The sequence below is a fragment of the Pyrus communis genome, chromosome 13 (genome assembly GCF_041283825.1).
Source record: "Pyrus communis isolate YQ-2024b chromosome 13, ASM4128382v1, whole genome shotgun sequence".
NCBI lineage: Eukaryota > Viridiplantae > Streptophyta > Magnoliopsida > Rosales > Rosaceae > Pyrus > Pyrus communis.
This window is the reverse complement of record NC_142577.1, coordinates 11,783,871-11,797,473: the sequence shown is the minus strand read 5'-3', so window position 1 is coordinate 11,797,473 and position 13,603 is coordinate 11,783,871. Positions and strand designations below refer to the sequence as shown.

Genomic DNA, 13,603 nt, shown 5'->3' with positions numbered 1-13,603 from the left:
CACGAGGAAATAATATTTTCAATATATTTATTAGACAATAGTATCTTGGGATGATGATGGGAATATCCCTGATTGATTGTTATAGGGTTTCCTTTCTTGATAGAGATACCTTCAATTGTGAATGTATTAAAGGTAGGATTTAATAATTAATCCTATCTTTGATGCCTTTGACTTTTTCATGCCACAAGCATGGGAGCTTTAAGCAGTCTAGTCTGCTGCTAAGCTGGACGTGGGAATATTTGTGTGCCCTTCTCATTTAATGATGGCATTCTTGTCTTTCTTGAAGAAAAAAGTTCACGTGTCGCCTTGTATATTTTTGGTTTTGGTTCCACAACATTGATTTTCCGATCCTGTAGTTTCTAGTACTTCTATAAAGTTAATAGCCAGCCATCAATGGAAGGATCTTGTTGAGTAAATTGAGCATTGTTTTCTGTTTTGTTGTTTTCTCTTAGTTGTGTGGGTAATAATAGGAATACTTTGGATGCGGTCCTTAACTATGAATATTCTTTGATAGAAACCTTGTTGGTTATTAATTTTTGATCGAGGTCCCTGAAATCAATGTGATAATTTATTTCTATGTACGTTACTATATTTTTTAAATTAAAAATTAGAAATTTTAATTGTTTATATAAATGAGATTTTAAATAAAAAACCATAATTTGTGTGATTAAAAATATTAAAATATAAATATACTATTGTGTGTGTTTATATATATATATATAAACATGAGTACATTCATCAAAATTAACCAAAAAAAATATTGTATCAAAACATGGGTACATTCTTCAAAATCACAAAAAAAATAAAATAAAATAAAATAAAAGATATTATGACTCCCCGACCCGGAATGTCCACTAGGACTCCGAATTAGGTTGTGCTGGCTGACACCTGGAAGGTGACGAAGCCATAAAGTGTAGTGATGTGGAAAATGTGAATAAATTTAAAACTTGAATGTGCCTAAATACAGAGTGCGCTAGTGAGCGGGAATGATCCCATGTCATACGTGACGTTAGAGCATAAGTAAAGTACAGTAGAGTGTATAAGGATTATACCCTCAGAGGTAGCCACCTACGTTGAGTTTTGCCAAGAATCCTCGTCGATACGATCGCTTAGCAGTTAAAGCCTGGAGGGGCGAAAAACAAAAAACGTGAGTGGGCAAAAACAAAGCTTTTGAAAACACATTTCTCTTTCTAAACATAATAACCCCTCACCGTAAAACCTGTATAATTTCCCAGAAAATAACAATACATACGTATATAGAAATCATGCTCAAGAGCAGTGAAAACCAAGTATATGCCATGTCGAGTATCTCAGTAATAAATATGTAAGCCAAGTGAAATGACTCAATGTAAATTGATATGTCAGCCGGAGTCACCTAACGTGACCTGTACGGCTGAATCTATAGCTCATAAATATATTCCTGCACATGAGTCGAAACCACCTAATGTGGTATGTATGATAGGCTGGGTGTAAATAAGTACGCTCAAGTGCTATGATCACGTGAAGGTTGTGCGAAGTATCACAAATCACCTACTAGTCGGAACCACCTAATGTGGTCTGTACGACAGGCTGGCACCTACCTTGGATCCAAGGTGAGCGTGTGGTGGAGGAGGTGAATGATCATGTGAAGGCTAGGCCCTGGCCTTGGACGGAGCACTAAAACTGAGGTGCAGTATAATGAGTACTAAATGTATCTAATCACAATCATATACATTGTAATCTCTATCATCAACATCTAATCACCTGAGCATCCGCAGCATCATGCAACATTATGCATATCTATACTATAAATTAAAATGTGATGCATTTGACATGCCATTTAAAAAGTAGATCCATTTAAAACAATTTATGGGAAAAATGTAAAGCGTATATACATACATACATACATATATATATATATATATATATAGAAAACCAAAAGCCCACTCACCTGGATTCCACGCTACAACTCCTTAGCACACACATCGAGGCATCACGAACGATCAGCGCATAGAATAATTATCAAATCATGTCTCAGAAATCTTATCGAAAGAACATGTAACTTACATAAAATACACTCCCAAGAACGTTCTAGAATGATTTGAGACCCATTGACCAAAAGTCAACCCATCGGTCAAAGGTCGACGGTAAGGTCCATAACCCTACATAACTCGATTCGGAAGATCCACACCTCAGATTTCCGATCTGTTATTTCCAAAGATCCACATTATGCTTCTATTGTGGAATTTCGAGATATCTATGGTTTTGTTGATTTTATCGACAATTGGTTAGAGATTTTCGGTTATAGGGTTTTTCCTCAATCACAACCGAGGCCAGTGTTCCTGTACCCCGGTGTTAGTACTCAAGTGATCGTTCACCTCCTCCACCACACGCTTACCTTGGATCCAAGGCAGGTGCCAGCCTGTCGTACAAACCACATTAGGTGGTTCCGACTCGTAGGTGATTTGTGATACTTCGAATAGCTTTCACGTGATCGTAGCACTTGAGCGTACTTATTTACACCCAGCCTGTCATATAGACCATATTAGGTGGTTCCGACTCGTGTGCAGTAATAGATTTATGAGTTATAGATTCAGCAGTACAGGTCACGTTAGGTGACTCCGGCTGACATATCATTTTATATTGAGTCATTTCACCTAGCTTACATATTTATTACTGAGATACTCGACATGGCATATACTTGGTTTTCACTGCTCTCGAGCATGATTTCTATATACGTACATATTGTTATTTTCTAGGAAATTATACAGGTTTTACAGTGAGGGGTTATTATGTTTAGAAAGAGAAATGTGTTTTCAAAAGCTTTGTTTTTGCCCACTCACGTTTTCTATTTTTCGCCCCTCCAAGCTTTAACTGCTAAGCAATTGTATCGACGAGGATTCTTGGTGAATCTCAACGTAGGTGGCTACCTCTGAGGGCATAATCCTTATACACTTTACTATACTTTACTTATGCTCTGACATCATATGTGAGATGGGTTCATTCCCTCTCACTAGCGCACACTGTATTTAGGCACATTCAGGTTTTAAATTTATTCACATTTTCCACATCACTACACCTTATGGCTTTGTCACCTTCCAGGTGTCGGCTAACACAGCCTAATTCGGAGTCTTAGTGGACATTTCGGGTCAAGGTGTGTCAGTTTGGTATCAAAGCATAAGTTGGGCAGTATTGCATCTATCACATGTGTGATGTAAGCATTTTAGGTTCTTGAACCTAAATATCTAATCTTGCCACCTCGTCGAATACAAAAAATGTGTTAGTTTTTCCTAAGTTTTGGGCAGTTTTGCCGACTTGTCGACATTTTTGAAGATTACTTTGACGAACGTTTTTAGGCTTAAAGCGAAGAACTTCCCTGCCAAGGAAAGATGTAGATTTGAGACTAGTTGATGGCCTTAAAGCAGGGTTAATGTATCGATAACGGTGTATGACCAGGGATCTATGAATCAATTCCTTTACTATACTTTTGCCATCATTATTTAACCCTTTGAGATTGGAAATCAAAAATAGTTTTGGTTTCTTGGCAGTGTCCGTTAGAATACCACCTATTAGAATTCTTACGAAGTCTACTCTCGTTAAGACTCCAGAAATGTCTTGAGTGACAATGTGGTGCTACAAGGGTAGCACTCGATGGAATAACATCTTGGGACGATCACTTTTGGTCCCTGATAACACTAATCTTTCCAAACGCATTAGTGATCATTCCAGGTGAGTGGGCTTTTGGTTTTATATATATAAAAATGTAAAGCGTACATACATATATATAAAAATGTAAAACATAAATTTAGGGATGGGTGTCACATATTAGGCTTAATAACATTAGTAAATTTCTTCGATTAAACTTGACATGGATACATTTTAAAATCAAAGAAAAAAGAATGTACCCATATAAGTTTAAAAATGGATTAAAAAAAATTGAATAGATTATATATATATATATATATATATATATATATAATTGGTACATTCTACATATAACAAAATAAAAAGTTATACATGAATAGGTACATATAATTAGCATGGGTACATTTAGCAAAAATAAAAAGTACAGATAAAAAAAATATACGGGTACAAATACAAATAAACTTTAAAAAATATGGGCACAAAAATAAATTAATATATGGGTACAAATTAAAACTGAAAAGAAAATTGGTACAAATTAAAAAAGAATTACAAATTAAGAATGGATACAACCTAAACTAAATATATATGATAAAAAATTTAGTCATAAATATAAATACACTAATTGTAACATTTTTAACATTAAATGAATATATTTAGAAATAAAAAAATAATTTATTATTGAAAAAATTAATGATGTTATTAATACCTAAGGACCTTCATCAAAAATTGAAAAGGAATAGGATTTTAATCAATAGAATAGCAAAAAGAAGGATGAAAATCCGGTTCTCAGTAATAATAAAAACTGAATGAGTTGTCTGGAATTTTGAAATCTCGCAATAGGCGAGTTTGGTCGTTTTAAAACGGTGCAAACATGACACTCACAAATGATGTCCCTGTCCCTCCCGGCGCACGAGTATACGCACAGACACTCGCGGAATATATCTGTATTGGATATACACGCAGACACCAGCACTTCTTTTGAGCTCACAGTTGAGTGTTCACTTTCTGTTTAGTTCCCGAGAAAATGTTTTGAAAGACTAGAAGCACTTGAAAGTTTTGGGAGGACCTTATATCTGTTCTGCTTTCTGTTTGAGATTTCGAGCTTCATCTTCTTCCTACAGTTCTCCCATGGTTTCTGGGAAAAGGAAGGTAGTTTTCAGCTGTTGGAATTGGCTCCTTTTAAAATTTGTGATGAGTATTAAAGTCAGTGACATAGAGACTTACGACGGCATTCTCTATGGTCGGAATTTTGAGTGTCTTTTTTCTTTAATTCGATACAGGATTCAGATAGAACAAATAAAAATTACGAAATGTATGCAATCTCTATCTCATGTTCACAAATATGTACAAATGTGCTTTATTTATGCAAAGAAAACGGTTCATACGGCCCTTCATGATTTTCCAGTTAATTAATATTATAGATCTGGTATAGAAAGCATAGATTCCTTCATGTATTCCTTTCATAAAGTTTTTTCCATCCTTCTGCAAAAATGATGTCACTTTTCTTGTGATGCTTTTGTAAAACAATGTCAATTTTCATGTATTATCTCATTTTGCTTTCTTACATTGTATTCGTATAGTTCCTGTTAACTTGACCTAAACTTTTATATGCAGCATCCACAGGGGCATGTTTCGAGAAGCGTGTACACCATTTTCAAATTGGTGAGTGCCTCTCCAACTTCAGGTCGCTTATGTTGGAGTAAAATCTGGTTCTCATAAGATTTTGTGGTCTCACAATCATTGTACGTTACTTGAGGATCAAGTTAGGATTAGGGAATTAACTTGGACTTTACCTGTTGCAAAATGGAATATAATATTAAGTTGTTATTCTTGCTAAAGGGGTTCCTAATCCTGATTGGTTAAGGAGATATAGACATAGTCAGTTACCTATTAGGTCTCAATGATGGGATAAGCCTATTAGGTTAACATGCCTATATAAGTGAAGGTCCCTGCGTTTGCTGAGTTACGCAATATTCACAAACTCCCCATACAGTTTGATTGCTAAAGATCAGTACAACGTAGAAGACTCTTTGCGCACCAAGTTTTCGTCCATGGCATCTTTAGGTTAGTTACTTGTGTTTTAATCTATATAGGCTATTAAAGATTTACATGTGGTATTAGAGCGTAGCTTGTATGATTAAGACCTTAAAAGAAAATTAAATTAGAAAACTCGGTAAAGTTCTTTTTTGTCGTTCATCATGTTATAGTTTATAGTTTTCTGGTTCAGTTTTTGTCTTCAAATAATTACGCATGATGGTTGCTATGTTTTTCAATTGTATGGCATGCAAATTGGATGAGGGGCTTACATTATTATATTGATGTGCATGGATGCCATGTTAATTAACGTACTGCCAATATAAGGACTAATTGAAAGACATTGAAACTGGACATATATTTGCATGATGGATTGTTTCCAGGTTCTAGTAAAACATGCATAAAGTAATATCTGATCAAGTTTTTAGGTATGCCTTGTTTGATGTCGATTAAGCAAGCTGTAGTAGCTTAATTGATTTGAGTGGTCTCTAAATCCAAAGTCTTATTGATCAAATTGTGTTGTTTTAATTATAACGATTACAATAATCTTCTTGCTCGTAAGTGTGGATTATTTTAATTGGTTCAATTAGACAATAGCATGGTATGGAATATATACTGTAAGAATTTGTGGAAGGTTTTCGTCTTGCTCGTAAGTGTGGAAATTTTTTCATGAAAGTAATTCTTATAACCATGTATTTTAGTGCCACATACATACTAACTTTCTTGCACGTAGGTGTAAGTTAATTATGTTTTGAAGTTTATGGGGATTAAATATGTATTGTTTGTTTAATCTTCAACTGTCAATGCTTCTTTGAATTTCAATTCAATCCAAGCTTTAACTGGGACCAACTAAAAAAGTGGAAACAAGACATAGAGATTGTTCTAGGTCTCATGGACTTAGATGTTGCTTTGAGAGAGGAAGAACCAGATGTTCCTGAAGAGGACGACTCGACTAAGATTAAAAACAAGTATGAGAAGTGGCATAAGGCAAATAGGATGGCAATTCTCATTATGAAAAGGGCAATGTCTGACACTGTGAGAGGTGGTATTGCTGATACGGATAGTGCTAAGGAATTTTTGGCATCAATTGAAGCTAAGTTCAAGGAATCCGACAAGGCTGAAACCGGAAACCTTATGAACTCATCGATGACAACCAAGTTTGTCAATGGAAGTGTGAGGGAGCACATATTGAGGCTGATTGATATTGTTACTAAGTTGAATGCTTTGGATGTTGCAATTAGTGATCCATTCTTGGTTCATGTGGCTCTCAACTCTTTGTCTTCGGAGTACTCTCAACTGAAAAGCACCTACAATGCTCAAAAGAAAAGTGGGATCTTAATGAGCTTATAGCTATTTGTGTTCATGAAGAGCAAAACATAAGACAAGAGAAGAGCAAGGTTGTTAATTTAGTCCACACCCATGCTAAGAATTCAGTCAAAGAATTTTCCAAAAACCCCTCCTACAAACCTAAAGGGTCTAAACTTCAAGGCAGCAACCAAGGGAAATGATTTGAAGTGTTTTTTTTGTAAGAAATTTGTTGGGCATTTGAAGAAGGATTGCCCAAAGTATAGGCATTGGTTGGAGAAACAAAAGGCTAAAGGTAAGAACATTGTGTTTGTTTGTTTTGAAACTAGTTTAGTTGATGTTCCTTCTGATACATGGTGGCTTGATAGTGGTGCTTCTGTGCATATTACAAATACCTTGCAGGGGTTCATAAGCAAGAGGGTGCCAAAGAAGGATGAAGTAAGCGTGTTCGTAGGCAATGGAGAAAGAGTACCGGTGGAGTTCATTGGAGTAGTTCGACTTGTTTTAGATTCTGGTTTTATTTTAGATTTAGAAGATGTTATTTATGTACCTTCCATGAGAAGGAATTTGGTTTCCATTGGCAAACTCGTCAAGAATAAATTTTTTCCGAAGTTTAATGAAGATGGTTTCGATATTAATCATAAGTTGAATTCTGTTAGAAGTGGTCTGTTTGTTGATGGTTTATTTAAGCTAAATTGCAAGGTTCCAATTTGTCTCCATGAACACCGTAGGCATTAAGAGAAGGATTTCAACCAATGAAACTTCATCCAAGTTATGGCACAAACGGTCAGGACATATATCAAAGGAACGAATGCAAACTTTAGCAAAAACTGAAATTTTGCCACCACTTGATTATCAAGACATGGATGTTTGTGTTGAATGTATAAAAGGAAAAATGGTTAACACCAAAAAGAATGATGCAATTAGAAGCCAAAATTTGTTGGAACTTATTCACATCGACATTTGCGGTCCGTTTCCTACACCAACACATGATGGTTTTAAATATTTCATCACCTTCATTGATGACTATTCAAGGTATGGCTACATATATCTTTTGGCTGAAAAATCTGCTGCGTTTGAAGCTTTTAAAATATATAAAGCTGAAGTGGAAAACAAATTGGACTTAAAGATCAAAGTTGTTAGATCCGATAGAGGCGGGGAATACTATGGCAAGTATGATGAAACTGGCCGTCGTCCTGGACCTTTTGCACAGTTTTTGGAAAAGAATGGCATTGTAGCACAGTACACTAATCCTGGAACACTTGAACAGATGGGAGTTTCGGAAAGACGAAATAGAACTCTTAAAGATATGGTGAGTAATATGATGTGCTGCACAAACTTGCCAATGTTTTTGTGGGGTGAGGCTGTAAAGACAGCGAACTACATCTTAAATAGAGCTCCTAGCAAATCTGTTCCAAGCAATCCATATGAATTATGGTACAAGAAGATATCGAGTGTATTTCATCTAAAAGTTTGGGGTTGCAAGGCAGAAGCAAGAGCTTATAATCCATTGGAGAAAAAGTTAGACCCAAGAACCATTAGTTGTTTCTTCATTGGATATCCCGAAAGAAGCAAAGGTTATCAATTTTATTGTCCGAATCACACCACAAGAATTATTGAATCTGGGCGAGCTAAGTTTATAGAAGAGTCTGTTGGTGATTTAGAGGTTGAAAGCTTCAGTTTTGAAGAGGAAAAGGAAGTAAATAATGAACAAAGACTTGTTGAACAAGAAGATATTGTGGTTAACCCCACCATGGCAGCAATTGAAGAAAGTCCACCTTCTAATGCTCACGTGGAAAGTGAGCAGCAAGAAATTGCACATGATCACCATGATATGCCAATCCAAGTAAGTGATCCCATAGTCCTTGCTAATAATGTCGATGACCAAAACCAAGTCCTTTTGAGAAAATCCCAAAGAATTAGAAGGCATGCAATATCGGATGATTTTATTTGTTATCTTCAAGAATCTGAATTTAATCTAGGAGAGGTTGATGATCCAATTACATTCAAGGAGGCCATGATTAAGTCTCAAAATCGTGGTTGAAAGCCATGAAGTCTGAGCTTGAATCAATGAGTAAGAATGGAGTTTGGGAGTTAGTACAATTACCAAAGGGGTGCAAAGCTATAGGATGTAAGTGGGTATTCAAAACCAAAAGAGATTCTAAGGGAGACATAGAGTGATATAAGGCTAGATTAGTAGCCAAGGGGTTCACTCAAAAGGAAGGAATTGACTACAATGAGACATTTTCTTCGGTTTCTACCAAAGATTCATTTAGGATCATAATGGCACTTGTAGCTCAGTTCGACTTGTTCCTACACCAAATGGATGTAAAAACTGCATTCTTGAATGGTGATTTGGATGAAGAAATTTTCATGAAGCAACCGGAAGGGTTCATTCGAGAAGGGAGAGAGAATTTGGTGTGTAAGCTCAAGAAATCCATTTATGGTTTGAAACAAGCCTCAAGACAATGGTACTTGAAATTTGATCAAGTTATACAAGATTATGGTTTCATGGACAACCCGTCCGATGAGTGCATATATCTAAAATTCAGTGGGAGGCATTTTGTAATCTTGGTCCTTTATGTAGATGACATTTTGCTAGCTAGCACAAATCTTACCCTACTCCATGAGACAAAGCTTTTCTTGTCTAATAGATTTGAGATGAAAGACATGGGAGAGGCATCTTACGTCTTGGGGATAGAAATTACCAGAGATAGGAAGAATAAAATACTTGGCTTATCTCAAAAGGCTTATGTTGAACGAGTTTTGAAAAGGTTCAAGATGCAGGATTGCAATGGTTATGACATTCCCATGGCAAAGGTAGATAAGTTAAGTAAATCCCAATGCCCTAAAACTGAAACTGAAAGGGCAGAGATGGCTAGAAGACCTTATGCTTCTCTTATTGGCAGCCTCATGTACGCACAAGTGTGCACTAGACCCGACATCGCTCAAGCAATTGGTGTTTTGTCTAGATATCAATCTAATCCAGGTTTTACTCATTGGATGGCTACAAAGAGAGTTACAAGGTATTGAAAAGGATTAAGACTTATAAACTTTGCTATAGAAGGACCAATAATCTTGAGTTGATTGGCTACTTGGATTTGGATTTTGCGGGGTGTGCAGATTCTCTCAAGTCTACTTCCAGCTACGTTTTCATGCTTGCTGGAGGAGCAGTGTCTTGGAAAAGTGCAAAACAAGGGGAAGTTGCAATGTCTACAATGCAGGCTGAATATGTAGCTTGCTATGAAGCTACTTCACAAGTTGTGTGGTTGAAGAACTTCATATCTAGCATGAATGTTGTCAAATCGATTGCTAGGCCCATTCAGTTATGGTGCGATAACAAAGCTGTTGTTTTCCATGCTCGAAACAACAAAAGGTCTAATGGAACTAGGCATTTGGATCTCAAGTATAAGATGATTCGCAAGGAAGTCATGAAGCAGCAAGTTAAAATTGATTACATTGATACTAAGTCAATGTTGGCGGATCCACTCAATAAAGCTCTTCCTTTTGCAGCGTTCTATGTGCATGTGAAAAACATGGGCTTAGTTTTCGATTTTGATGCACTGAATTAGTGGGAGATTCATGTTTTAGTTAGTTCCCTTGCATTGATTTTGGAGTTAAGTCACTAAGACTATTAGCTTTTGGTTGGTTCGTGAGTTTGGATTATAAAGTTTGAAGCATTTTCAGTTATTTTTATTATGATTTTGTTGTTTGTTTTATATCTCTATGTGGCTGTTTGAATGAAGTTATCAAGTAAAAAGTAAAGTTAATGCTTCACAAGCATTTACAAGATGATATGAAGAATATTTTCAGATACTGTTTTCATTAAAGATAGAAAACTAAGGTATTCTTATTCAGTTACACTAGTCATCATGTTAGCACTGACTGGGTTTTTGGAGAGTTCATTTGAAGCATTAAGCAGACTTACATGGTCTGATCAAGGAGGACCTTAGAAATTAAAATACCAATATATTACATCAAGTCTAATATTTATATTTTGATTTTCTCACTTATTGATGCTTCATGTGATTAACCATACTCACATATGTGATTATGAAGACTATGGACGTTACCCTTGTCCAATAGACTTGTTAGTTCTATGTGATTGTGCTAATTGACAGAAGCTATAAGGAACTTTGAGTTTAAGTGATTTCCATGGCCACTAAAGTAATCCTGATTTGGTTTCTCTTAAGTTAAGTTTCATACAATGCTTGTTTCGACCAAGTGGGAGAATGTTGGAGTAAAATTCGGTTCTCATAAGATTTTGTGGTCTCACAATCATTGTACGTTACTTGGGGATCAAGTTAGGATTAGGGAATTAACTTGAACTTTACCTGTTGCAAAAAGGAATGTAATATTAAGTTGTTATTCTTGCTAAAGGGGTTCCTAATCCTAATTGGTTAAGGAGATATAGACATATTCAGTTACGTATTAGGTCTCAATGATGGGCTAAGCCTATTAGGTTAAAATGCCTATATAAGTGAAGGTCCCTGCCTTTGCTGAGTTACACAATATTCACAAACTCCCCATACGGTTTGATTGCTAAGGATCAATATAACGTAGAAGACTCTTTGCGCACCAAGTTCTCATCCATGGCATCTTCAGGTTAGTTACTCTCTTGTGTTTTAATCTATATAGGCTATTAAAGATTTACAGCTTATTAAATGAATATTTCCAAGATTTATCTAAACTCATCGGTTATCTCTGTTGTTAATCTGTTTTATGCCTCGTGTTTGGGAACAGTATCAACTGTTTGTAATTAAACATTAGCTTGAGTTGGAAAATTTGATGAATTAACTTTGAAGAGAATGTATCATTAAAATCGTCGCGTCATCTCACTTGTTATACAACTTGCTACGCAACTGAGGATTCTCATCTTGCTGGTAATTTGAATGAATTAATATTTGTTTTCCTACGTAAGCATTCTCACTTGTAGATATGAGCACCTTCCTTGGTCATTTAAGTAATAAATTTACTCTCCCCATTTCATTTCACAGCGATCGCAGTGAATGCCAAGCTTTTATATGCCATCGTTGAAGTACAGCCACTCTCAGAAGATTTTTTATCTGATGGAAATCAGAAGGGAAGGCCTAGAAATCTTTTGAAGGAAGAAATATAAGCCCTTCCTTATTGTTGCTTCAGATCTTGTGCCAGTGTTAGAAGCAAAATGGGTGTGAAGCACTTGTTAAGAAAAGGGTGTCGGGTCAGATCTTGAAAATTGCAGGTTACGGATTTAAAAAGATACCTATTGAGAAGATGTATTTATTTAACATAATTACCTCACTTTTTCAATCACAGATGAAACTGAAAACTATTGACTGAGGTGTGATTTCTACTTTTCGTTTCAGATATGTTCATCCAGTTTTGAATAAGGGATGCCCAGTTGTCATTGGAGGAGATCATATTACAAAGGAATCAGGAACAGGACTGGTCCATACAGCTCCTGGACATGGTCTGGAGGATTATGCCTCTGGCCATAAGTACCAACTACCCATGCTTTCTCCTGTAAATGATGATGGAAAGTTCACTGAAGAAGCTGGAAAGTTTTGTGGGCTTGATGTACTTGCGGATGGTAATATTGCTGTTGTGAAATACTTGGATGAACATTTATCAATTATCATGGAAGAATCCTACCGTAAGTTTCTTTCTTTCCCTTTAGCGGATAATAAGGGAACTTTTTTATTATTTTTTTCATTCGGGTTATAGCAAGCTGAGTCAGTGACAAGCTCTTGCTGCTGTTATGCAGAACGTAAGTATCCATATGATTGAAGACCAAAAAAGCCCACAACATTTAGGGCAACTGAGCAATGGTTTGATTCAGTAGAAGGGTTTCGCGAGGCTGTTATGGATGCAATTGGTCATGTAATTGGCCATGCAATAGGTCTCGATTTACATTTTGTTCAGGCAGAAAACAGAATATGTGCATTGACTTCTAGCCGCTCTGATTGCTGTATATCACGGCAGGGAACATGGAGTGTTCTAATTCCAGTCTTTTATCCTGTGGAGTCAAAGGAAACTCTTGATGAATGAAGAGACTATTGAGCATATCAAGTGGAAGAGCCAGTTCGATACACACTTCCTCTTTCTGCCTACGTATTTCCAAATATTAGTGCCTAATTAAGATCTTATAGAAGTTGATATTTGCTTTAATTTTGAGCATCAGTTGGGGATATTTTCACTTTTGCAAATGCATGTTGTCTGTCTGTGACTCTGCAAACACAGGTGTGTATTTGTGTGCTTTTAGTACATATATGAAGATAGCTAGATAGTTCAATCAATCAATATCCATATATACAAAGACTGCTCTACTGATTAGCCCAATTTTAATTATTTTAAAGATGAATGGTGTATTCAATAGATTAAATTTTGATTCCTTCAGTCATCTATTTTTGCAGCGATAATATCCGAAAAGGGTAGTGACGCGTGGTGGTACATGAAGGTGAAGGATCTTCTCCCTGATAAATATCATGATAAGGCATCTGAATATGAAAAGGGGACTGATACAGTGGATGTGTGGTTTGATTCAGGTATTAATACAGTTATTGTTTAACCTTTTCAGCTCTACCTTGTGCTGCTATACAAGAATATTCTCTATTTACTTGCTAATAACAAGAAGATAGCAACCAATCTAAGTCTGGTT

The 13,603-nt window shown here is 36.0% G+C and overlaps 1 pseudogene; it reads left to right on the top strand.

The window, feature by feature from the left end:
• Positions 1–6,516: 6,516 nt before the first annotated feature.
• On the top strand, positions 6,517–7,063 carry LOC137707759 (uncharacterized; annotated as a pseudogene).
• Positions 7,064–13,603: the final 6,540 nt, after the last annotated feature.